The sequence below is a fragment of the Canis aureus genome, chromosome 20, assembly GCF_053574225.1.
Source record: "Canis aureus isolate CA01 chromosome 20, VMU_Caureus_v.1.0, whole genome shotgun sequence".
Lineage (NCBI taxonomy): Eukaryota > Metazoa > Chordata > Mammalia > Carnivora > Canidae > Canis > Canis aureus.
The window spans coordinates 51478584-51503853 of NC_135630.1; the positions used below are offsets into that span (position 1 = coordinate 51478584).

The 25270-nt window shown below is 32.6% G+C and overlaps 1 long non-coding RNA gene across 3 annotated transcripts; it reads left to right on the plus strand.

The window, feature by feature from the left end:
• Positions 1 to 64: 64 nt before the first annotated feature.
• LOC144291980 (uncharacterized) lies at positions 65 to 23287 on the plus strand. Of its 3 annotated transcripts, none has more exons than XR_013359521.1 (4): positions 65 to 94; positions 20978 to 21178; positions 21468 to 21523; positions 22979 to 23287. It is a non-coding gene; the product is annotated as an uncharacterized LOC144291980 (long non-coding RNA). The 3 variants fall into 3 exon arrangements; XR_013359522.1 differs by having other exon boundaries at positions 81 to 164; XR_013359520.1 differs by lacking the exon at positions 65 to 94 and adding an exon at positions 199 to 778.
• Positions 23288 to 25270: the final 1983 nt, after the last annotated feature.

The following is a 25270-nucleotide window of genomic DNA, read 5'->3' on the forward strand; positions in this document are numbered from 1 at the left end:
ACACAGGTTGTTCTTGGCTTCTATCTCACTCACAATAAGAATACTGGCAACCATTCACAAATAAGATACCAGTGAGAGATTCTAGAACACAAAGGTAAGGCTGAAATAACCCTTCCTCCACCCCTGTCTGCACCAAAGAGGCCAGGAAAGACTCTATTAGAAGGGTAAGAGAAGAGGTTGCACATTGAATATATTGTCCTTCCCTTAGGCTAGCACCACACCATGTGGAGACATCTTCTGTGACCCTTCAGTTTCTCCAGTGGGAAAAGAAAACTTAAGGGGTACAACCAGCCCCCAAATTCGGGTTGCATTATAGGCACCTTTACTCTGATCTTGCACCATGGGTATTGCAGAGGAATCTGGGAGCTCAACCACTGAGAATCTGATTGTGACAAAGAAGAGGGAAGGAACTAGCAACAACCAGCACATGGATATTGGCATATTGAGTTCACACCTGCAGTGTCCAAGTAACAGTCCCAACTGGGAGATTGTTCATCTGCAGAACTAACATGGGGACACACCCTGACTAGGGAGCTTGTCTGGTTGTAGATATGCCTGATTTGGATCCTCAAGTGAAGAGCTTTGTTGGCTCTAGGCCCCTGTTTTTCCACCTCCAGCCAAGGAGCTGAATCACAGCCCAACCCACTATACAAAGTTTTCTAACCCTATCTGATCAGAAGAGCTGGTGGTAACTCCTGGAAGCAGTGCAGCCCAGCAACACTTGAGCTGAGAGGAGGACAGATGGAATTGATTGCCCACAGAGCATAACTAGTACCAGGTATGGAACATTTTCATGCTCTACACAGGCAGGAGGATAATTCATAGCCGAGGCTCAGGGTAGCTCCTGGCCCCATCCAAATGAAAAGCCTGTTTGAGAAAATTAAGATTTTTTATGTAAGTTTCATGGCAACCACAATGACAAATCCTGTAGTAATTACACACATAAAAACATAATAAATAAGTCAAATCAAACTAATACCATAATAGGTATTATACATACACAAAACAAGACAGCAAGATAAGAAAAAAGGTAGATTGGATGTACAAAACAATCAGAAAACAACAAAACGACAATATTAAGTCCTTACCTGTCAATAATTACTTTAAATGTAAAAGAATTAAATTCTCCAAATAAAAAACATACAATGGCTGAATGGATTAAAACACACACACACACACACACACACACGATAAAAAAATGTGCTGTCTATAAGAGACTCACTTTAGCTTTAAAGACACACACAGACTGAGAGTGAAGCAATGGAAAAAGACATTTAAAACAAATGGTGACAAAATAAGAAGTGTGTAACTACACTTATATCAGACAAAAGAGATTTTAAACTAAAAATTATAAAAAGAGACAAAGAAGGTTATTATATAATGATAAAAGTGTCAATACATAAGGAAGATACAATTGTAAATACTTACACACCCAATATTGTAGCCCTTAAATATATGAAGCAAAAACTAACAGGGCTAAAGGGAGAAATAACATTAATACAATAACACTTGAGGACTTTAATGTCTCAGTCAATACTGAATGGATTATATATAGAGAGAATCAGTAAAGGAACAGTGGATTTGAATAACACTATAGACCAGTCGGATTTATAGACATATACAGAACATTGTATCCAACAGTAGCAGAATACATTCTTCTCAAGCACACATGGAACATTTTCCAGAAAAGACCATATTTTAGACCATAAAGAGTCTTAGCAAATTGAAGATTGAAGTCATACCAAGTATGTTCTATGGCCACAATGGCATGAAACTAGAAATCAGTAATGAGGAAATCTGGAAAATTTCCAATCACATAAAAAATTAAACAGACTCTCCTGAACAACTAATGGATCAAAGAAGAAATTAAGGGGGGAAATAGAAGTTCATTGAGACTAATGATAATGGAAATACAATATATCAGAACTTGTGGGATGCAACAAAAGCAGTTCTAAAAAGAAATTTTATAGTAATACATAGCTACAGTAAGAAAGAAGAAAGACCTCAAATTAACAACCTAACTGCACTTTATAGAACAAGAAAAAGGATAACATATTAGCAGAGAAAATAATAAAGATTAGAGCATAAATAAATAAAATAGAGAACAGAAAAACAGTAGAAAAAGATTAACCAAAGAAAAAATTTTAAAAACTAAAAAACTTTTAACTAGATTAACCAAGGAATAAAAAAGAAAACCCCAAATCAATAAAATTATAAATGAAAAAGACATTATAATTGATACCACAGAAATTCAAAAGATGATAAAAGGCTACTATAAACAACTAAACACCAAAAAACTGGACAACCTAGAAGAATGGAAATACTCTTAGAAATAGACAACTTGCCAACACTGAATCACGAAGCCATAGAAAATCTGAATAAACCAATTATGAGTAACAATATTGAATCAGTAATCTAAAATCTACCAATGAAGAGAAGCCCAGGACCTGATGGCTTTACTGGTGAATTTTACTATTTAAAGAATTAACACCAATCCTTCTCAAACTCTTCCATAAAAATCAAAGAGAAGTGAACACTTCCAAACATATTTTATAGGGCCAGTATTATCTTGATACCCAAATCAGAAATGAACACAAGTAGAACAGAAAACTATGATGAATCCTGATGAATGTGGGTGCAAATATTCTGAAGAAAGGTACTCCTGGGTGGCTCAGTGGTTGAGTGTCTGCCTTTGGCTCAGGTCGTGATCCCAGAGTCCAGGGATCAAGTCCTGCATCGGGCTCCCCACAGGGAACCTGCTTCTCCCTCTGCCTATGTCTCTGTCTCTCTCTTTGTGTCTCTCATGAATAAATAAATAAAATCTTTTTTAAAAAATTCTGAAGAAAATACTAGCAAACTGAGTTCAGTAACACATCAAAAAGATAATATACCATGATCAAGTGGTATTTATCACTGAGATGCAAATACGGTTCAACATACACAAATCAACCAATGTAATACATGGTGAATGAAAAAAATGAATCATACAGTCATCTCAATAGATGCAGAAAAAGCATTTGACAGCATCTGCATCCATGCATGATGAAGTCTCAACAAATTTGGCACAGAAGAAACATATTTTAGCATAATAAAGGCAATACATGACAAGCCCACAGCTAGCATCATAGTCGATGATAGAAGATTGAAAGGTTTTCCTCTAAGATCAGGAACAGAATAACAATGCCCATTCTTATCACTCGTATTCCACATACTAGTAGAAATCTTATGTAGATCAATCAAGCAAGAAAATGAAATAAAAGGTATCAAAATTGGAAAGGAGATAAAATGATTTCAATTTGCAGTTGACATGATATTTATATATATATAGAAAATCCTAAAGACTCAACCAAAATACTCTTGAATCTATGATGAACTCAGTAGAGTTGTAGGATATAAAATTAACATACAAAAATCAGTAGCGTTTCAATGTACTAACAATGAATTATCTGAAAAGGAAATAAAGAAATCAGTCACATTTCCAATAGCACCAAAAACAATAAAGTACTTAGAAATAAACTTAAGTAAGAAGGTGAAAAATCTCTACTCTGAAATGTAAGACATTGCAGAATAAAATCAAAGAAGATGCAAATAAGTGTAAAGGTATCTCATGTTCATGGATTAGAAAAAACTCGTATTATTAAAATGTCAGTAGTTGCAAAAGGCATCCCTAGATTCAAGCAATCTCTGTCAAGAGATTCCAATGAATTTTATTTCACAGAATTTAAAAAACAAAACAAAACAAATAAAACTCCTAAAATTCATATGGAACCACAAAAGTCTCCAAATAGCCAAGGAAATCCTGACTAAAAAAGAACAAAGCAGGAGGCATCATCCTTCCTGATTTCAAGGTATACTATAAAGCTATAGTTGTCAAAACAGTATGGAACTGGCATAAAAATAGACAATGGAACAGGATCGCAATCCCAGAAATAAACCCATGTATTTATAGTCAAGTAATACTGACAAGGGAACCAAGACTATTCAATAGAGAAAAGACAATCTTTCAATAAGTGTTCTTGGGACAACTGGATATTCACATATAAAAGAATGAAACTGGACCTTATCTTTCAAACCACTCAAAAACAAAGTAAAACAAAACAGGTGAAGGGCATTAAGGAGGGCACATGACGAGATGAGCACTGGGTGTTCTACTGTATGTTGGCAAATTGAATTTAAATTAAAAAAATAAATTAAAAAAAAAAGCTTAAAATGGATTAAGACCTAAATGTAAGACCTGAAACCATGAAACTCCTAGAAGTAAACATAGAAATAAAGCACCTTAACATTGGCATTCATAGTGCTGTTTTGGATATGACATCTAAAGCACAAGAAACAAAACCAGAAATCAACAAGTGGGATTACCTCAAACCAAAAAGCTTGCAGCAAGAGAAAGCATCAACAGGTAAAAACAAACGAAACAAAACACACAAAACAAAACAAAACAAACCCCAAGGATTTGAAAAATATTTTCATGTCATATATTTAATAAGAGGTTAATATCCAAAATATTTAAAGAACTTCTGCAACTCAATGAAAACAAACAAAATGCAATTTTAAAAAATGGGCAAAGGACTTGAACAGACATTTTTTTTTTTCAAAGAAGATATATAGGCCAATAGGTACCTGAAAAGATGCTGACCATCACTAGTCATATGGGAAATGCACATTAAAACCACAATGAAATATCACCTCACACTTGGTAGAATGGCCATCATCAAAAAGAAAATGGATAATAAATGTTGGCATGAATGTGGAGAAAAGGAAACCTTTGTGCATTGTTAGTGGGATTGTAAATTGATAGAGCCACTATGAAAAACACTATGGAAGATTCTCAAATAATACAAACAAAACTACCATATCATCCAACAGTTCTACTTTTGGGAATATATCCAAGGGAAATAAAAACACTAAATGGAAAGATGTATCTACCCTCATATTCATAGCAGCATTATTTACACTACATTATTTACAATAGTCAAGACATGGACACAACCTAAATGATTATCAATGGACAAAGAGATAGATACATCTCTTTGTATATGTATATGAGTATTATTGAGCCATAAAAGAAACAAGGAAATTGGTACCATTTGGGACAACATGGATGGATGTGAAAAGCATTATGCCAAGTGAAATAATTCGGAGAAAGACAAATACTCCATGATGTCACTTTTAAGTGGAATCTTCAAGTCATAGAAAAAGAGAACAGACTTGTGGTTATGAGATGTACATTGTGGGAAGGGGAAATTGAAGGTAGATGGTCAAAAGGTACAAACTTTTGGTTATAAGATAAATAAGTACTAGGGGTATAACACACAACATGATGACTAACTAACTGCTATATGATATATAGAAAAGTTAAGAGTAAATTCTAGGATTTATCATCATGAGGAGAAACCTTTTTTTTTCCTTTTTTCTTTCTTTCTTTTCTTTTTATTGTATCTGTATCAGAAGATGGACATTAGCTGAACTCATTGTGGTAATCATTTCACACCATATGTAAATCCAATCATCTTGCTGTATCTTTAAACTTGTACAGTGATGTATCCCAATTATTTCTCAATAAAATTGGAAAAAAATTAAGAAATATTCTGTCTATTGTTTCTGGGTAACATATGATTGGACTTTCCTGAGCCAGTCAATTATTCCTCTGTGTATTTGGGCATTAGCTGGATTCTTATGTGTCTGGAATACTGTCAAGGTAAATACCTTAGGCTTTACACAGAGGATTAGACTAGATCACTAACGAACTCATCCTAATATGTAAGGGAACAGAAAATCGGAGAGTCACAGAAAATTACAGATTTAGGAAATGTTTTCTTGTTAGTTTAGAAAAAACACATTTAATTTTAAACTTGGAAAAAGAAAATCACTATTCATTAGAATGAACACATTAATTTGGTTGGATTAGAAATCTCTAAATATACAAAATGCTAAGTTGAATGTATATATATATATATATATTTAATATTTTATTTATTTGAAAGAGAGACAGAAAGAGAGAACAAGAGCAGAAAGAGGGGCAAATGGACAAGCAGACTCCCTGCTGAGCGAGGAGCCTGACTGAAGGCTCCATTCCAGGATCCTGAAATCATGAGTTGAGCCAAAGGCAGATGCTTAACTGACAGAGCCACCACAGAATAACTGCATGTATTTATAATTAAAAAATTTTGTTTTGATATTTACAATTTGGGTATTGGATTTCTCTATTTAAGCTAGAGTCTATTTTTGATTGGAAAATTTGATAAAAACCTGCATTAAATGTGATTTTTTAAAATTCCTCAATCAAGAAGTAAAATCCATGTCTTCACTCCTTCAATAGACCGCTAGTTTGGTTTTCTTAGCTCTAAATATAATTTTCCATTAAGTTCCTAGAGAGAGTAGGTTTTTGGTGACTATGTGGAACCATAGTTCATGTATGAATTTAAATAAATAACCTTTACCCTTAATTGTTAGTTTTTAATCTATGATATATTAACTTCAACCAATAAAACCCCAACTGATAAAAAGAAGATTTAGAAAGATAGAGATAGAGATATTTGGACAGAGATAGGATAAGGATAGGATTGTGATTTCCGTCCAAATATTAATCAAATTCCTAGGTTAGTTAAAGAAATGTTTCATTATATGTAAGAATAGGGCAAAGCAAGATTTATAGTGCTGACAAACATGAATGCCTTAGCTGTTAAGCCCCTGGAGATGAGTAACCATCGTAAGAAGGAATGAATGCAGAAAGTGAAGAGTGAGCCAGTGCCCAAACTGTGGATGGGGATTTAATCAACAAGTCAGGTTAGTGAAGAAACTCATTCCCCCTCAAGCTATCCAAATAACACAGCTTTTTCAATATGTTCTTGAACTAACAAGAGCTTAAAGAAATAAAATCTTAGTATTTTTCAAATATAACTTAACATACACATAAGTTCTGTTACTGTTTACTCATTTCATGCATAATTAAATATACTAATCAGTATTATCTATTACCAATTAATTAAAATGTTGGTAAAAATAAACATTTTAATTTTGTAGCTTGATTGTGATAATAGCATCACTTATAATAAGAATATTACACTATCCTATGCAAAAGTAATAGTAAAATATAATTACTTCTAATGCATTATTTTATAGATTTCATTTTCAGATTAAAGTAGAAATGAGGCAAAATATATATCCTTACTCATGTAACATTCAGCATCTTCCAAATATAGTTGAAACAAAGAAAAGTATGAACAATTCCTAGTTTTCACATGTATATGAATAATTTTCATATAATTTTAAAATAAATTAACTTTATAAAAGTAAATACAAGTAAGAAAATCTCCAATAATATGATTCCATTCCTCTAAAAATTTCTTATGAGCTTTAGTTTCCCAGTGCAAATCAATTTAATGTATATTCCAGTACATGCCATTGTATTCTATCAGATATTTTAATATAATCTTGTTAAGTGCTTATATTTTCCAGAATTTTTTTAAATGATTAAAGAGATTGGTTCTCATCAAGAGTGCCTCTGAATTCTCATTGATTGTTCTACTTTGGATAATAGCAAATTTAAATTAACATTAATTTTTTTAAAAAAGTAATAATTTCTAATTTGGAAAACAAACATGAGTTTGTGAACTAAAATTTTTCCTCAAGTTATTTCTTTGGTGTTGTCCTAAAACCCCCATTCCCTACAGGAATGAATGAAATCTGGTTTATTAGATGAACAGGAGATTATTTACAACAGCAAAAATTACAAGGTGATAAATATAAATCATGTGAAAGTTTAAATACCACAACCAGTGTTAATTACCCATCCCCAAGTGATTATTAGAATTAAAAAAGGAAATAAAAACTGCAAGTTTCATTATATGACATCCTGATAATATAAATTGCACAGTACTACAGTATAAGAGTGCCTCCAAGTGGCATTCATCAAAACTCCATATGAAAAATTTAAGTACAAGAGCTAAAAGTTAGGCTTTAGTAACAGTAGACCCTAAAGGAACACTATCATTCTTTTCTTTCTTCTTCCTTAGGATCTACCCTTCTTATTTATAATTTAATTTAGAGGAAATTCTTAAATCTCTTTAAATATCTACACTTAGCCTCATTAATCTTCAGAATTCTAGATTGTTTCTAATATTATTTATACTGTCTTAATATAGTGTTTAGGTAGCTGATGAGTAATTATTTCATTTCCATTAAACTTGTACAGTAGAATCTGTTCTGATTAGTTATACTATGCCCCCTCTTTTCGTTGTTCTTGAAAATATTGTCTCTATTTCCAAGATCTTAGAGGATAAGAGGGACAAAAGACTTATTCCCCCCTATATAATCCTAGAGTCATTGTATCATCTAATTCCACCTGTCTGATTTCACAATTAAATATAAGAGTTTAAGGGATATACCCAAGGTAATCCTGGTTGATAACTTTACTAATGGAATCTGCCTGACAATGTTTATAATTCAGTATTCATTAAAATATATTTGCTATGACACCAAAAATAGAGCACTTCCCCATGCCCTAAACAAATGCATTTTTAGTACATGGTTTTCTTAAAACTCAACCAAACTCTAGAACCCCAAATAAATTTAGAAGTTGCCTAAGGCAAAAAGTGCTCTGTAACCGACAAATGTACCAATAGGTTCTCAATAAGCTTAAAATTATTAATGTGTAGTGTTTGGGAATTTTTCTAGGTTTATATCACAGAAATATTTAAATTAGAAGAGCAGAAAGGATTCTAGGATAGTAATAAACAGGGCAGTTGAGCTTGTAAGATAACTTAGAAACAGATCTGTGTGCTCTGAAAAGATAATCTTTGTAGTGAATGTTATTTTCAAACTATTTTCACTTGTAAATACTACTCTTTCCATTATTTTACCACTCTTTTCATGATATTTCTTCTAAATTTCATGTTTTACTGTTTATTTCCCTACTTCTTTTTCATATAAATGATTCCAGGAAGGCATTCTTCTCTCTTTTCCCAAAGGTGTCATTCCAATGCTGTTCTTTCCTAATTCTTATTCCTTCCCCCCTCCCCTAATTGCTTTTTATGGGTCTTTTTCTTTCTCTCCTGCCACTTCATATGCAACTTTCTTGGAATGAGATAGCCAACATCAATAACAAGATTTAAAGTTCATTCTCTGAGGGGCTATAATGTAGATATATCCAGAGTACTAAGTACAGAAAAGTTCCTGTAGATTTTCAAATAGATATGTGGATATCTGTATATATAACAAATCTATTAAGTTTTTTAACTTTTGAATGTTATGCTGTACTATCTATGGAACTACTTTGTTGTGAAATTAGATATTTACGGTTATTTAATTCCAAACTGCCGTTTAAGGCTTGAGCTCACACTGTAGTGTCCCTTAATTTCTTCAGCTGTATCCCATTTTAAAAATTAAATGTGTTTAACTTTCTTGCCAAGATTCCACTTGTTCAAGGTTGTCTTACACAATGGCCATTGTTTTTTTTAGTCATGGTTTCACTACCTGCCAATCTGAGTTCATCTCAGAATTTCATTAGTACACTATTTGCTCCGACTCTCACATCATTAACGAGGTTTTAAATTAGGTCAGGCTGACATTCATCCCTATGGCACCCAGAAAACATGACATTGTTTACCATCACTCTGATTCAAGCCCATTGTCCAGATTTTAAACATTTCAACAATGCTCAATGCAAAAACCACTTAAATTAGCTCCTCTGAAAAAAAATTGTGACTGAAATTTAATGAGACACATCAAAACTTGGCTATAATTAATACAAAAGATCTTCTACATGCTTGTAGTTGTTAATCCTGCTTATTTCTCCCATGATTAACTATTCATTTGTTTATTTTTCCCATAGTGAGTTCCTCAGATATCTTCTTTGATATTTGCATTCATTTTGTTAGTGATGAAAGATACATGTCAACCTTCATAAATATTTCAATAACTTTTAGTTTGGTAAAGATTACTTAACTTTTCATATTGCATGCCAAATAAACCCAGATGGTATGCATATATCAGAATGAAATACATGTAATTATAAAATCCAAGTTAATATTTTACCACATTTGTGATGACTTATTCCCAAAATTAGAACAAGGAATAAACTGAAAATGAATAAACCACATTTTTATCTGGGCTTTATGCTAATTAAATATAGCAATTTAATTCTTTAGAATTCAAAATTCTAAGGATAGAATCATTTTTAAGAGACAAAAATATCTATAGAATAAACTAAGTTATAAGATATTTAACCCTAATAGTAATAATTTTTATATTTATGGACTATTTACCTCTCAACCAGCTGTCAATACTCTATACTACGTATAGAAAAAGATTTAAAATTGCCTTTCTATATACCCCTAAATGAAAATGGTCAGGGAAAATAATGTTGAAATGAAGGTAATGAAGAATATGTGCTTTGAAAATTATGGTTGTTAGAAAGTACTCAAAAAATACTATTTGATTATTGTCTCACAGATATCCTAAAATCTGTGTATATCTCATCTCCCTGAATATATTTAAGAATATTCAAAGGCAGGAATATATGCTTTTGAAACGAATCTAATGTTTTTCACTAAATAAATATTATTTGCTAAGTGACTGACCTTGGATTAATATGCCTCAGAATGGCTAGATTTGTCAAATGAATTAGTCTCTGAGATGGCACCAGTTATAAACTCCTCAGATGAGTTGTGAGTCAACAGTGTTTGAGAATTATTGTCCTACGAGCAACAGTAGCAATGAGTGAATGAATGAAAATATTTAGGTGCTATCTAAAAGCACATGGTTAAAGAACAGCAACAATATTTCTATCGAGCTTAGAGAGAATAACCTCATAGAACGTTTTGAGTTATTATCAGCATCAATACAATGTGATGACAGAGAATTACTCCATTTATCTGATTATACTGTCTGTGTTGACTGAATATGATATATATTGTAGCCGTTTAAAGACATAATCAAAATGTCAGATTATAAATGATATATCTCAAATTAAAATGACAGTGAAAGCTAAAAAATGATCAAAAAGGTATTTATGTTCATTTCCAAAGATTTAAAGGGTCTATATTGGTAACACTGATATCAACAATAGGCCTGGAAAACTAAGTCAAAACATATTCACAAGATATATTTGAATCCTTTGGCTGTCTCTAGATTCAAAATTAATATTCCAAAATGGGAATTACCTAATTTCTCCAATTGTCACAGTAGTATAAATGTAAAGAATAATATTGTAAATTAAAAAAAAAAAAAAGAAACCTGCTATTAGTTCACACTATGTTTGAGAAGATTTATGGAGGTAACATGGTTTAGTCAAGAATGTGAGTTTGAAGAAAGACAAATTTTACACTTGAATTCTCATTATAGAACTTGTTATTGCAATGAGCTAAACCAAGTTATTTCAATTTATCTTTTCTAAACAGAATCATAAAACCTACTCTGGGTATGGATAGGGGTTAAACCATATAGGTTGGTTAAATGTGATGATAACACAATGTCTGAAACCTACTGGAGGCTTTGTGAATATGTGTTATCATTTTAAAACTGTGACTTAAAGCAATCACAATGATAAGAACCAAAAGATACTACAATTAATGGGGCATCTGGGTGTCTCAGTTGGTTAAATGTCCGACTCTTGATTTCAGCTCAGATGGTCTCCATGTTTAGCAATGAGCCTGCTTTGGACACTATCTCCCTCTCCTTTTGCTCCTCCCCCTGTTCATGCACATGCTCACTCTCCCTTTCTCTCATACTATCTCTCAAATACGTACATACATACATACATACAATCTTAAATAATAGCGATACTACAACTGAGGGAATTGAGGGCCTGGTTGCAGAGAACAACTGAGGTTCTTCTCTGGTATAATTATGCATACAACTTTTTTTCTCACTTAGGTAGGATTCAGTGAGCTCACAACTCCTTTACTTGCCTCAACAAAATTTTTAATTCATAATTTTGTTCCAGCAGAAATGCTATACTGAGGAAGAAGCAGATATCAGGGCAATCTTCATACATTCTGTGACTTGTAGCCTCTGTAGGGAGTACTTCAACAGAAGGAAAGTGGCTTTGATTAGACAGCCAAGAGGGAAAAGGTCCCTTTTGCACTGATGAAGATAGCCTATCTAATGTTTTAATTATTAGATAACTGAAAATTCGTTGCTGGGGCATTAAGACATAGGTAAGAGGATACTAAAACTAAACAGTGCACACTGCTTTGTTGTCCATCTTAAACATTATCATTAACATATGCACTGAATCAAAATAACTGATACAAAGAAATTGTAAATTACTTCTGCTTATGATCCCTCAGACATGGTCCATAGAGGTCAAACTGATGACATATTTTACAAAAATCATCTCATTATTTCATTAATATGGTAAATATCTCAGTATATAATCATAGGATGATAGTGATTGAAATACCAAAAACAGCCTTAACTGTAATTCAAAGGTTGTGTAATTTTATCCGTTTATATTAAAATTTGTAAAAAAAATTAGAAGATACCATTAAAAAAATACATGGAGAGAAATCCTATAGGAATTCAAGGGGAAAAAATCATAGGGTATACTTGGGAAAGTTTCATGAGGAAGTAAGAGTTGTTTTTTTGTAAAAATGAGTGCCATGTAAAAAACAAAATTAAGTCAGCTTTATTTCCCAACTTTGAACTTATGTTCATATTTAGGAGGTTTTCAGAAATATACAATTTGGAATGCAATTTGACTTTCAAACTCTTAAGTGTTACAAAGTGTGAACTGTGATTCAACAAACATGATAGAGAATAAATAATTATTCAAGGACAGACCAAAAAAAAGGAAAAAAAAAAAAGGCAAAATTTTAAGTGCAAGAAAATAAAGCAGTATAATAGAAGTGATATTTATAGTTCTAATACACATGAAGCAATATATTTAAGGATAAGTTCCAACAACAGAAGAAATCAAACACTATGTGAAGAAAGAAGATTGAATAAAGTATAAAAAATACATTTAAAATATTAATAATATATTTTAAAAAGCAAATCTAAAAGACATACTTTTCACTACAAAGAAAACATGTAGTAAGAGAACATCTTTGGCAATAAAATATAAAGGAAAGTCTTCATTGTTATTAATGAAATTATATAATATAGTTACAAATTAATTATCTAATGAAGATAAATAAAGCTATTTGTTGCCACATAAACTTTATGACATGATTTCTTTTTTAATTTTAAGAGAACAATGCTGTGTATCTATGAAGAAAAATTCATTTATGTTTGGTCAGAATGCATCCATGATAAAAAACATAGATGCAAAAAAAAAAAAAAAAAAGAAATAACTCATGTTGATATCACTAAATTCAGCAGAATATATGTTCTACTCAGCCTTAACTTCTTTTTAGGCTGTTATAAATTCTCCTCTGTTCAGCTTCAAAAAAAAGACAAAAATAATGGATTCCTCATTGGAAAATTTAATGCATATTTTAAAATTTTTCAAAATATAAAGTTGCAATTATTCTGATGAGAAGATATCAAGATAGCAAGATCAGAGAAGAAATCTGCTTAGTATGTACAACATAACCAATCTTTTATAGCACACAGAATAAAAAGTAAACAATGAAGTTTAAAATTATCTGGTTTGATGAGGGAATTAAATAGAAAGATTTTAGACTGGTGTTTAGTCTTTGGGAATGTGTGTGTGTATAGTAATAAATTTCGTCTGTGTAATGCAAGTTAAAAACCACTTCAAAATTCTGGTTAAGAAAGATTTATAATCTTCCAGAGCTGAAGATGTAACTTCAATAGGCTTCAGGAATTTATGAAAACAGAGTTGTCACAGTTCAATTACTTACATCATTTCCTGAACTGGGAAACACAATAATATCATAAATTCTTCTATAGTGGAAAATATCAACCATTTACATAATGCACTAGCGATGACTTTAGCAGCAGGCCAGCTAATTGTCTACCTTCTATAAATTAGCAATTAGGAGATTATTTTCATTCCTCATGACATCTATTTCTGTACATTTTTCTGCATCATTTCCCGGGTGATCTTGTTCTACCTCTTTCTAAATTGATTATTTTCTAACCATAATAACCTTATATTAAAACATATGATTAGACATAGACATTTTAGTGTGAATGCAACAGAACAAACATTTATTGAGCATAGTATTGCTAAGAATAGGTTGGATAATGTGGGAACTGGAAAGATTAATCGGGTAATTTCTTTGCTTTCAAATTTATTGGAAGGGAACAGATATAGATATAAGTACATACATATCACAAAATGTCATTTGCCATTGGCCACGAAAGTGTTTTAATTTTGTGTAACAAAGAAGTAGCTGTGATGAGGTGCCTGGGTGGCTCACTGGGTTAAGCATCTGCCTTTGGCTCAGGTCATGATCCCAGGGTCCTTAGATCAAGCCCAGTGTCAGGCTTCCTGCTCAGGGAGAGCCTACTTCTTCCTCTTCCTCTGTCCTGCCCCTCACCCCGCTAGCTTATGCTTGCTTTCTCTCAATAATAAATGAATAAAATCTTTAAAAGAAGAAGCAGCAGCAGCAGCTGTGGAACCATAGAGGCAACGGTTGTGAATCCACTGGGGTCAGGGTTAGGGAGTGCTTCCATCATGGCCCATGTAGCTTTTGAGAGGACTTTTAATGAATGTGTAGGTTTTTAGTGGGTGACACACAAAATTCAGATAGAGATGAACAGGAGGGAAGAACCTCAGAACATAGTTTTTGAAGGTGTGGAGACAGAATATGGGATTTATCTTTTGGGGTAGAAAGGAGGAGTCTCATTATATTTTAGAGCAAGAAGCTCTTTCTTTTATTCTGTATTGTTTTATCAAGATTACAGGATGGTTACTCCTCACATTGAAATACTGCTAGTATCGCTACTGTGCTTCTCTCTAATTTGGTGAATCTTTCATATATACAACTCTCATTCACAAAGCTGATTACCAAAGTGAGAAAATTCACTTAGTTTCTTTTGATTGTAAGTAATTTTTTTAAGCTAAGGTTCAGAATTTTTTTTGGTTAGATTTGACTAAAAGAAAATCGCAAACCTGGAGTCAACTTCCTTTTAGTTGAGCTTCACAATACAGTCCATTGTTTTTTCTTTCCAGTGTAATCTTTTATTTTTTAGCAAACAGCTTTTAGAGTTACATAGGCTATCTAGATTAAATGCTTTGCATTTAGCCAAGAAAAGCTGATGAAACTCTTATTCAAAAATTTGAGAGGCTTTACTTTCTAGAACTTAATATGTACTGAACCTCAAAATGGTCATCTATGGAATTCTGATGAAATTGCCTTAAAAGCACAAGGCATTTGCTAATTGCTTATGATTTAATTCAAAATTTTCCATTCTTCCTATGTAAAATTCATAATCAATTATTTTTATTTTATTATTTTTAATTCCAGTATGATTTACATGCAATATTATATTAGTTTCAGGTGTATAACATAGTGATTAGGCAATTATATATACATTATGAAATGCTCACCACCACCACAATAAGAGTAGTTACCATCTGTCACCATACAAAGTTTTCATACATAATCAATTATTTTTAAATTCATAGGCTTCACTTGAATAGCATTTATGACCCAATAAAAATATATTGGGTAAAATTTTATCATGCTCAAAGAGATGCAAGGACTAAATGAATGTGAGGTTGCCTTGGCAATACAGCCCCACACTTTAAAAAGCAATCTTTCGGGATCCCTGGGTGGCGCAGCGGTTTGGCGCCTGCCTTTGGCCCAGGGCGCGATCCTGGAGACCCAGGATCGAATCCCACATCGGGCTCCCGGTGCATGGAGCCTGCTTCTCCCTCTCTGCCTGTGTCTCTGCCTCTCTCTCTCTCTCTCTGTGACTATCATAAATAAATAAAAATTAAAAAAAAAAATTTAAAAAGCAATCTTTCCATGGTTTTTCTACCTGCTTTGCAGAGATTACATGAAATATCCAAGAGAGACCATATTGTTAGCACATTAGGGCATTTAGTGTCTACTCAAGTCTCTTTAACTTTTCAACAGAAATCTTGGTAATAAGTTTGCAACTAGCTGACCCTGTGCCTATGAATAGACCATTTTATTCCTCTGACTCTCTTTTCTAATCTATAAGCCAGTGAAAAAAGGCATAAACAGCACAATCTATGCTTAAAAAAATATCAACCCTCTCTCTAACCCATTCTACATCCTGCAATACTCATTAGAACATGAGCCATGCATGAGTACTAAATGGATATTTTCAAAAATCCCACCCATAATTAGGTGAATGGATAAAGATTTGACACATACACACACACTGGAATATTATTGAGTGATAAAAAATGAAATCTTGTCATTTGCAAGAACATGGATTGATCTAGAGAACATTATGCTAAATGAAATAAGTCAGATGAAAATACTATCCATATAACAAGACATGGAGGACTTAGAGAAATGGGTCCAAAGAGCTATAATAATGAAAAGGTGTCTATCTTTGAGATGATGAATAACAATGAACAGTGGTTCTCAAACTTTAATATGAATGGGAACTATCTGGAAATACTGCTCTTGTTCAGTAAGTATAGAAGGTCTTCAGCAAGCCTTTTACAAAGAAATGCCAATGTTGCTGGTCAGTAGACCACACTCTGAGTAACCAATGATAAGAGACACTCAGAAAGCCTGGGAGTAAGCAGTGAGGCATGGAGACAGGAAAAGGATTTTCATATATGTGCCCAAGCAGAAACACGACTCAGAATCTCACTGGAATCAGAAAGCACATTAAATCCGCGCTTTGTTCTGGCAATATTCGCTACCAAAAGTCCTTTTATGAACCATATAAATTGAGCTTTGAGTATGGAAATTACCTGGCAATAGATATTTTAGCTAAAAAATATCTCTTTCTTTGTAGGCAATCTACTTGACTATCTAGTAAGACACCAGGTCATAAGAAGAGATAAGGAAGGCAGAATTAAGAAATGTGAATTTAAAAAGAGATGATTAATCCATTTTCTGGAGAAAATGTAGAAACATAAGACTGGGAAGATGATTGCATTGGTCATCAGCATATAATAAAAGAATGTGTTTTTTGTTTTGTTCTGCATTTTCTTTTTGAGCTCCAATGTATCACTTTTTTTACTGCCCAGATATATTTCTTTAAAAATTTTCCTGATATAACTTATTTGCTTCAAATAATTATTTTATTTTATTTAATTTGTAGTTAGTATACTCTTTATATTGCAAGGTAAGGACAGTCTATGAAACTCTAAACAGTGACTTGGGCAAAGTAAGCACTTTGGGCTTCAGTTTTCTCTTTGCAGATCCAAAAGTTCGTATGCTCCTTCAGCACTGAGTTAATGACACAGTCAGGACCAAAACCCAGATTTTAAATTCTCATTTTACTTCTCTCATCACATTATCAAGTGTTTCTTATGTATTGCATTAGGGTGTGATATAAAATCAAAGATTTTGATTGGAACTAGAATTGCTGCGCTCAAATTCCAGCTTGGGTAACCTTGGGAAATGTAATCTTTCTGAACCTATTACCTCATGTATAAAATAAAAATAATTGTAATATCTTATTTCAAGGGATGGTTCGAAGATGACATGATAATATTTGGCTACCCATCAACTACCATATAATCATAAATGTTATAAAAATAAGAATTATCATTAGGCAATTATGTTGCTTTTGTGTAAACAATCCATTGGGGATCATAAATTAATGTTTCTAATGCTATCTGAATATCTTTATTACATTTTTTTCAAAACAAACCTATCATTAATGAATTTCTAATTCAAATAAACTTGGTCTATAATTATTGTCTTAAAAACTTGGTGTGTATTCCATACTAGCCATTATAATAACCTTACTTTTAAGTAAAAAATTACATTTTTTAAGACATTTAACTTCCATTTTAAAACGTTAAAACTTCTTTGCTTCTTATTAGGAAGAGTTCTGTTGGCACATTCATCTTATGTTCTTCCTAATGCTTTGGTACCTCAACAACCCACAGGTCTAGACTGAGGTTAACCATTTTTGTCTGATATTTTATAAATATAGCTTCTGAAATTCCTCCTCTATAATTAGACAACAATGGGAATGAAGGTGATTTGATACATTCAACTATTTTAATATTCAAATAGTCATAAGATTTAAAGTCCATTTCAAATAAATGATTTCAGCAATTATATTGTATTTCTTGAACAGCAATCCAAGTCAGCAATCAAATTTGAATTTTGACATTTTTGAGCTATCTCACCAATATCATATACAGGACTAAGTTTTTCCTCTATGGGGAAAAAAAATATTATAAGAGGATTCCAGGATCCTATGCTTACAAGATCAAATAGAGAAGAGGCAAAGGGAGCGATATAGAGGACAAGTGAATCAGCACTCACTTATTCTTGTTCATAGAAATATGATGAAAAAAGGGAAAATTTTACAAAAAATCTTCCACTCAAAGAAATACACAACCTATTTCTAGCTGTGGTTTATTTCTAATGCAATGGGACTGAAATGCAAACTTCCTCAAATCCTTTCTGTTTTTCTCTCCACTCACCCACCAACAATAATTGAGTATTTTAACTCAATTATTTAATAATTGAGTTTGAGTTTGAGTTTAAAAACTCAAGTATTTAATAATTAGAGTATTTTAACTCTGACTAAAAAGAATAATTTTAACAAAATCTGCTTACTTCACAATCATAAAGGTAATATGCCCAAAAGAAGAATTTTCAAAATCTGATGGTGGGTTTCCCTGAAACAACAAAAATAAGGGAAAGAAATTTAATTACTGTACATCTGCTATTTTTGTCACACAAACCTTAGAAGTGCTCATTATCAATAAAGAGTATATGATGAAATTGAGACCTAATAAGTTATACAACCTGCCAAATATCACACATCAGTAAGTGCGATAACCTTGGATTCTCCAAAAACAATGTATTAAAGGTCGGGTCTTTTTATCCCCAGATATGTCATTACTTTTATGATGTCACAAAGTCTTTAATCTTTCTGGACTACAATTTATGTCTCCCTAAAATGATGCTGTTTGAGCAGAAGCTTTCATTCTGCTTTGTAATTCTGTGATCATGACTATGGCTGGGGCATACATTGATAGAATAATTGGCCAATAATACAGGGTCGTGGCATCATCTCCGAAGCTTGCCATAAATGACCTGAATAAAAAAACCTAAATATAATAACAGCTCCATTATAATTCACTAAATAGTGTTCTTTTGGCCTGAGAGAGTTAACATACCACCCTGAATGCCCAGTCTAATATCAGACAGTAAATGAGGCATTTGGGAGATGGGGATCAATGACATCCCTGCATGCACATCAATTGTAGAATAATTAACTAAAACCAAAAACCAGGAAGTTCAAAAATTGAAATGCTCTCCACTGCACTTTTCTATCACCAATCATTGTTGTACATCATTGTACAGGATGTACTTGTGATTGAGGAGAGAAGCCTTGACAATTTAATGAAGAAAAGATAAAACACAGTAATCCTATAGAGAGAAAGGCTGGTCTCCTATTTATCAACAAATGCATTAGGAATCTTCCATCATTAAATTATATGTCAATAATGGTATGAAATGAAAAGAAATAAGTGCCAAATAGGTTTCCTGGTATAACAAAGGTCTTAGAAATTTAAGCTTTTATAATCATGTAAAAAAAACCAAAAATCCTCCTGCTCTATGACCTAATTGTACCGAGATATTAATAGAAATGGGTCTATCATTCTTAATCACGCAAAAATTGAAATCGATAAAGGATTTGCCTGAGTAAAAACTACAACATAAGTCCCAACAGACTGTGCAAATAACATGCAGCATTTTTTTAGCTTAGGACACATAAATTAAAATAATACTGCTGTTGAAATCACATAGTTCAGCAACAGAGGAAGCAAAATAGAATACAACAAAAAAATGTATGTGTTTTAAATATAGCTTCTTTAATTAAACTTCTGGAAAAAAACAAAATGGAAAATTTCGGATTAAACTTCAAAGATTAGGGGCACCTGGGTGGCTCAGTGGTTGAGCATCTGTCTTTGGCTCAGGGCGTGATCCCGAGGTCCTGGGATCGAGTCCCACGTCAAGCTCCCTGCAGGGAGCCTGCTTCTCCCTCTGCCTATGTTTCTTCATCTCTTTCTGTGTCTCTCATGAATAAATACATAAAATATTTTTAAAATAAATAAATAAAACTAAACTTCAAAGATTATAAGGTAATTTTGTAACAGCCTTCCAAAACATCAATAGATCAAGAGAAAAGCTACAGATTTCTTTAACCTCAAATTATCTGTATTGCCATTCTTAAATAAAAATAAATGCATTGTAAAATATTTTGCTTTGCTCTGCAAGAATTCATTTTCATCTATGAAATCATAGCCATGATGGTGTCCCATATGCAGAACAATGTGATAAAAATAATAAAAATATGAAGTTTGACTATAAGTAATTTTAGAGAAGTAAGATTTTTAATTTTTAAGAAAAACTTACTAGATGTCAGTATTAATAATAACTAATATTATTTTAAAAGTAGTTGTTTCAGTTAATTTTGCACTGATTCTAGAAATAAAATAAATGATGTTCAAAAAGTTTTGGAATTTCTCTTTACCACTGTAACAGAACCAAAGGAGAAAGGTGATCTATTTTTCTTCATTTTGTTTTCAATAATCATAATCACCATCCTGATACATTTCATTTACAAGTCTGGACCCAATTGTTTGTGGAGTTTTTGAGAAATTATGTTTAATTTTAATGAAGATGCAACAGACAGAACAGCAAGCAGAATTTGGTAAAAGTATCTTCCACTTTCTGACTAGGTAATAGCGGGCAAGCGATTTAAACTCTCAGAGACTCTATTTCTTGTCTTCCAGATGAAAATGAAATGACTACTGAAATCAGAGTTGTAAGGATTATATATTAACACACTTAAGAGAAATATTATGAGATCTGTGAAGATATATAAATGATAGTCATTAATTTTAAGGAAAAAGTTATTTTTTCCCATTTTATAGGTTGACAGTAGGATTACAGCTTCACTCCAAGAATTTTCTTCTTACCAAGCCTGAGCAAAGAGCACCACTCCTAGACTACTTGTGCTTCTGTGTGCACGCTTCTCCAAAAATCAAGTGACTTCACTGGTAGTTAAACTGAGAAAGACTGAGTAGATGTGGCTGTCCCAACGCTACCTGCTTTCTTCCTCTTGCTGGCTGAGAGTGAGTTCTATCCATTCCTCTGAGCTTTGCTCTTTGAGGAGGGGTGTTTAGGAGGACTACTGTGCAGGGCAAGTCCCACCTGGATCCAGAAGAGTTGTGTCTGGCTGGGAGAGGCTGCATATTTCTGGGATTTATTGAGAGGATTGATTGGCACACACACTATGCTCTCTCCCACAAATCAGGCATTATTAGATATAAAGGGACAATTTGGCATCCATAATTATATTTTAAAATCTCAACTATATTCCTCAATAAAAAAAATAAGGTAAAAAATAATTCTTTTCTTCAGTCCCAGGTAGAAGCTCTCAACATGGATATTGAATAGAATATGCCATAAACTCTAAGGTAATTGGACGTGAAAATAACAAAATGTATAAGCGCAAATTGTTGAAATTTGTCATAAGCATCTCTTAGTGACTACTGATAAGTGTAGCACTTAGATGCTGTACATGTCCTGGCAGAAATGTAACAAAATTAATTTGGAATTAAAATAACCATTTAGGTATGCACAAAGAAATAAATATTTTTAGATTTCTATGTTCAAAAAAAGAAGATACTATAGCATTTTATGTGTACCCTAGTAATTGTTTGTGTTTCCGATCAATAGAAATATAGTGCTGACCATAAATATGTGTTTAAAGTTTAAATCCCTATAATTTGAATTTCCTAGTAATCACATTTAAAAAGGTAGAAAAGACATAATTGACCTTAATAATGTATTTAACTGAATATATCCAAAATATTATCATTTGAGATGTAATCCATATACAATATTGATGAAAAATATCATATGAATTTTTTTCTTATTACTTTTCCTAAAGTCCAATACGTGTTTTATATTTATCTCATTTTGCACTAGCCATATTTGGTGAGTAGCCATATGTGTCTAGAGGATACTGAACTTGATAACAGCACAGGTGTAGATCCTTAAGAGAATACTATATCAAAACATCAGACACACACACACAAGCACACTTATGTGTAATAACGTAAAACCTTCATTAACCAAAATGAGTGAAGAATGAAAACTTCAAATTGAATGCCTTAATTGACTTATGTTTGGGGTGGGGTTTCTTTCATATATATATATGAAAATATATATTTTTGATATCATATATATAAGTATATATGATATATGTATCAATCCTCTTCCTTTTCTTGATTAGGTGTTATTTAGCAAAAATAATTATATATTTAATATGTAATTAAATATTTATTTAAACAAGTGAAATGATGAACAATTTGTTTTGGAAGAGAAAGAACAGATGTTTGTGGACTGATTTACCTGCCATGCAATCTGAGCTCATAGAAATTAAATATATTTTTCCCCAAATATCCTGAAACAATTAGTCATCAATGTTAGAGCAGCTTAAATGTTTCAGAGGGATTTAGCACAGTTGGGAACCCAGCATTAAGTTGTTTTTTATCAAAATATTGAAGCTTATTGCACTGATGGATTCACTGTTTTGTTCCACAAAATCTGAGTTTTCTTACAAAACAAATGTATGCAGAAGCCAAAACTATGACTAGATCAAACTTAGAGACAACATAGATCAAATCAAGACTAGGGATCCTTGGGATATAGATGTGTTTATCACAGTGTTCTACAATTCCTCACATAGAGTACAAATCGCATTGTCTTTGCGGCAGCTTGTACTATCACTTGATCACTTATATAGTATTTGGTGAGGAGGAATGTTCTGGTTTCTCAGAGATACAAAAATTTTCGGAACCCAAATCTGAAATCCGACTTAACACTTAATTTGCTTGATTTTTTTTTCTTCCACTCTTATTCCTAAGCAATCCTTCGAGGAAGACTGAAAGGGCAGAGGTAAACACCTGCTTTGTGAGGTCCACCCTGCTCTCCAACCAGCTGTAAAGTCAGAGAAAGACTTCAACTGCAGTACTTTCTTAGTGTGAAAAAAAAAATCTTTCTGAAAGTTTTAGTGTCTATAAATAATTATGTACTTTTCTGAATCAAACTTTTCTGTAGTTTTTGCCACCTTGACGCAAACCTTAAAAAACCAATCTTTTAAAACTAAATTTAATTGCTAGATTCTAATTCTGAAAATAAGTCTCAAAATAAACTTCAGAAGCTGTGAAAAATGGTTTACATATGTTATGATTGTAATTAATTTAAAAATAAAGGTATGCATATAAAAGTACTAAGAGAAGTCAAATGTTAATAATAGTGTCTTTGTGTTATGAAATATGGTTGTTTATTTTGGAATTTGATTTTATTATACAGTAAGCGCATATTACTTTTTAAAAAATATTGTATTTATTTATTTATGAGAGACACAGAAACAGAGGCAGAGACACAAGCAGAGGGAGGAGAAGCAGGCTCCATGTAAGGAGCCCGATGTGGGACTCGATCCTGGGAATCCAGGGTCAGGCTCTGAGCCAAAGGCAGATGCTCAACTGCTGAGCCACCCAGGTGTCCCCATATATTACTTTTTAAATTATAAACTTCGTAAAATAAAATGAAACACCCATGGATATGTACATCAAATAAGGTATAGTGACTCAGAAATACTAAAAACACACCCCCACCAATACAATCTGATGTTAAAATATAAAATTACAGGGCACCTGGGTGGCTCAGTCGGTCCTGGGTCCTGGGATTGAGTCTCATGCTGGGCTCCCTGACTGAGAGCCTACCTTTCCCTCTGTCTCTCCCTCTGCCTGCTGCCCCCACCCCGCACTTGTTCTCTCTCTCTCTCTCTCTTCCCCTCTCTCTCTGTCAAATAAATAAAACCTTTTAGAAAAATCATAAAATTACAGTTCTAACAACTCCCAGAAATTTTACTCCTCAGTGTGTAGCTTTCAATATTAACACTGTTATTGTTTTGGGTCAAAATACTTAATCCCTATTTCAAATAACCTTTCCAGCAGAACTTGTCTTGCTTATCCTCATTCTTTTCACTTCCAGGAAAATATTATCTTTCAACTGTTAAATATTCTTCTATTTTTCACAGTGATTATGATTAAATTGTAAATTTGAACACAAAAATATAGCTCATGCTAAAGACTAACATGTTAATATCTAGTCAGTATAACTATTGGAGAAATTCTTAATACTTTTGCATGCATTCATTTATTCAGACATGCAGGCAAGCAGGCAGGCAAAGTGTTTATGTTTTTATATTTCTTAAAGTTCTAATTTTGAAATATTTTAAACATACAGACAGAAACAAGGAATATTGTGGCATAACCATGTTCCCACCATCCAGATTTAACAACTGCTATCATTTGCCATAGCTGCTTCAGGTCTTTATTTTAGAAAAAAAAAATTTCATAAACAGTCAAAGCTTCCCACTCTTCTATTTCCCCTTTATCCTCTTTATCCAAAGGTAATATCCTTAATTTGTGGGGGGTTTTTCTATGTATGGTGTTAAATTTCTAGCATTTTACATTTACAAATAATAAATTATATTGTTCTGCATTTTTAATTTGCATAAATGGCATGTATCCTTTTGTGACTTATTTTATAGCACATTAGACCTTTTAGTATTATCCCCTTAACCCGCTGGATCTAATCTTTTTTTTTTTTTTTTTTTTTTTTTATTCATGAGACCCAGAGAGAGAGGCAGACACACAGGCAGAGGGAGAAGGGAGAAGCAGGCTCCATGCAGGGAGCCCGATGTGGGACTGGATCCCGGGACTCCAGCATCATGCCCTGGGCCAAAGGCAGGTGCTAAACTGCTGAGTCACCCAGGGATCCCCTAACTACCTTATTTTAATAGCAATCTAATAATTCATTTTTCCACTCCTCTGTGGACATTTTTAGATTTTTTTTTCGATTTTTTTTCCAAAACAAACAATATCGTAAGGAATACCATGAACATCCTTATAATGCACATATGGCAGTTTCACCAAGATGGACATATTACAAACAGAAATTCTGCATTATGCAAGATGACCATCATCAATTATGCTAGATAATGCCAAATAAAAATCCATAATAATCATGTTAACATACACTCCCTCCAACCATATATATTTTTCCATATCCTCAAATTAGCCTATTGGGATTTTGACTGGACTTGCAATAAACTCATAAATTAATCTAGGGATAATTAACATATGTAT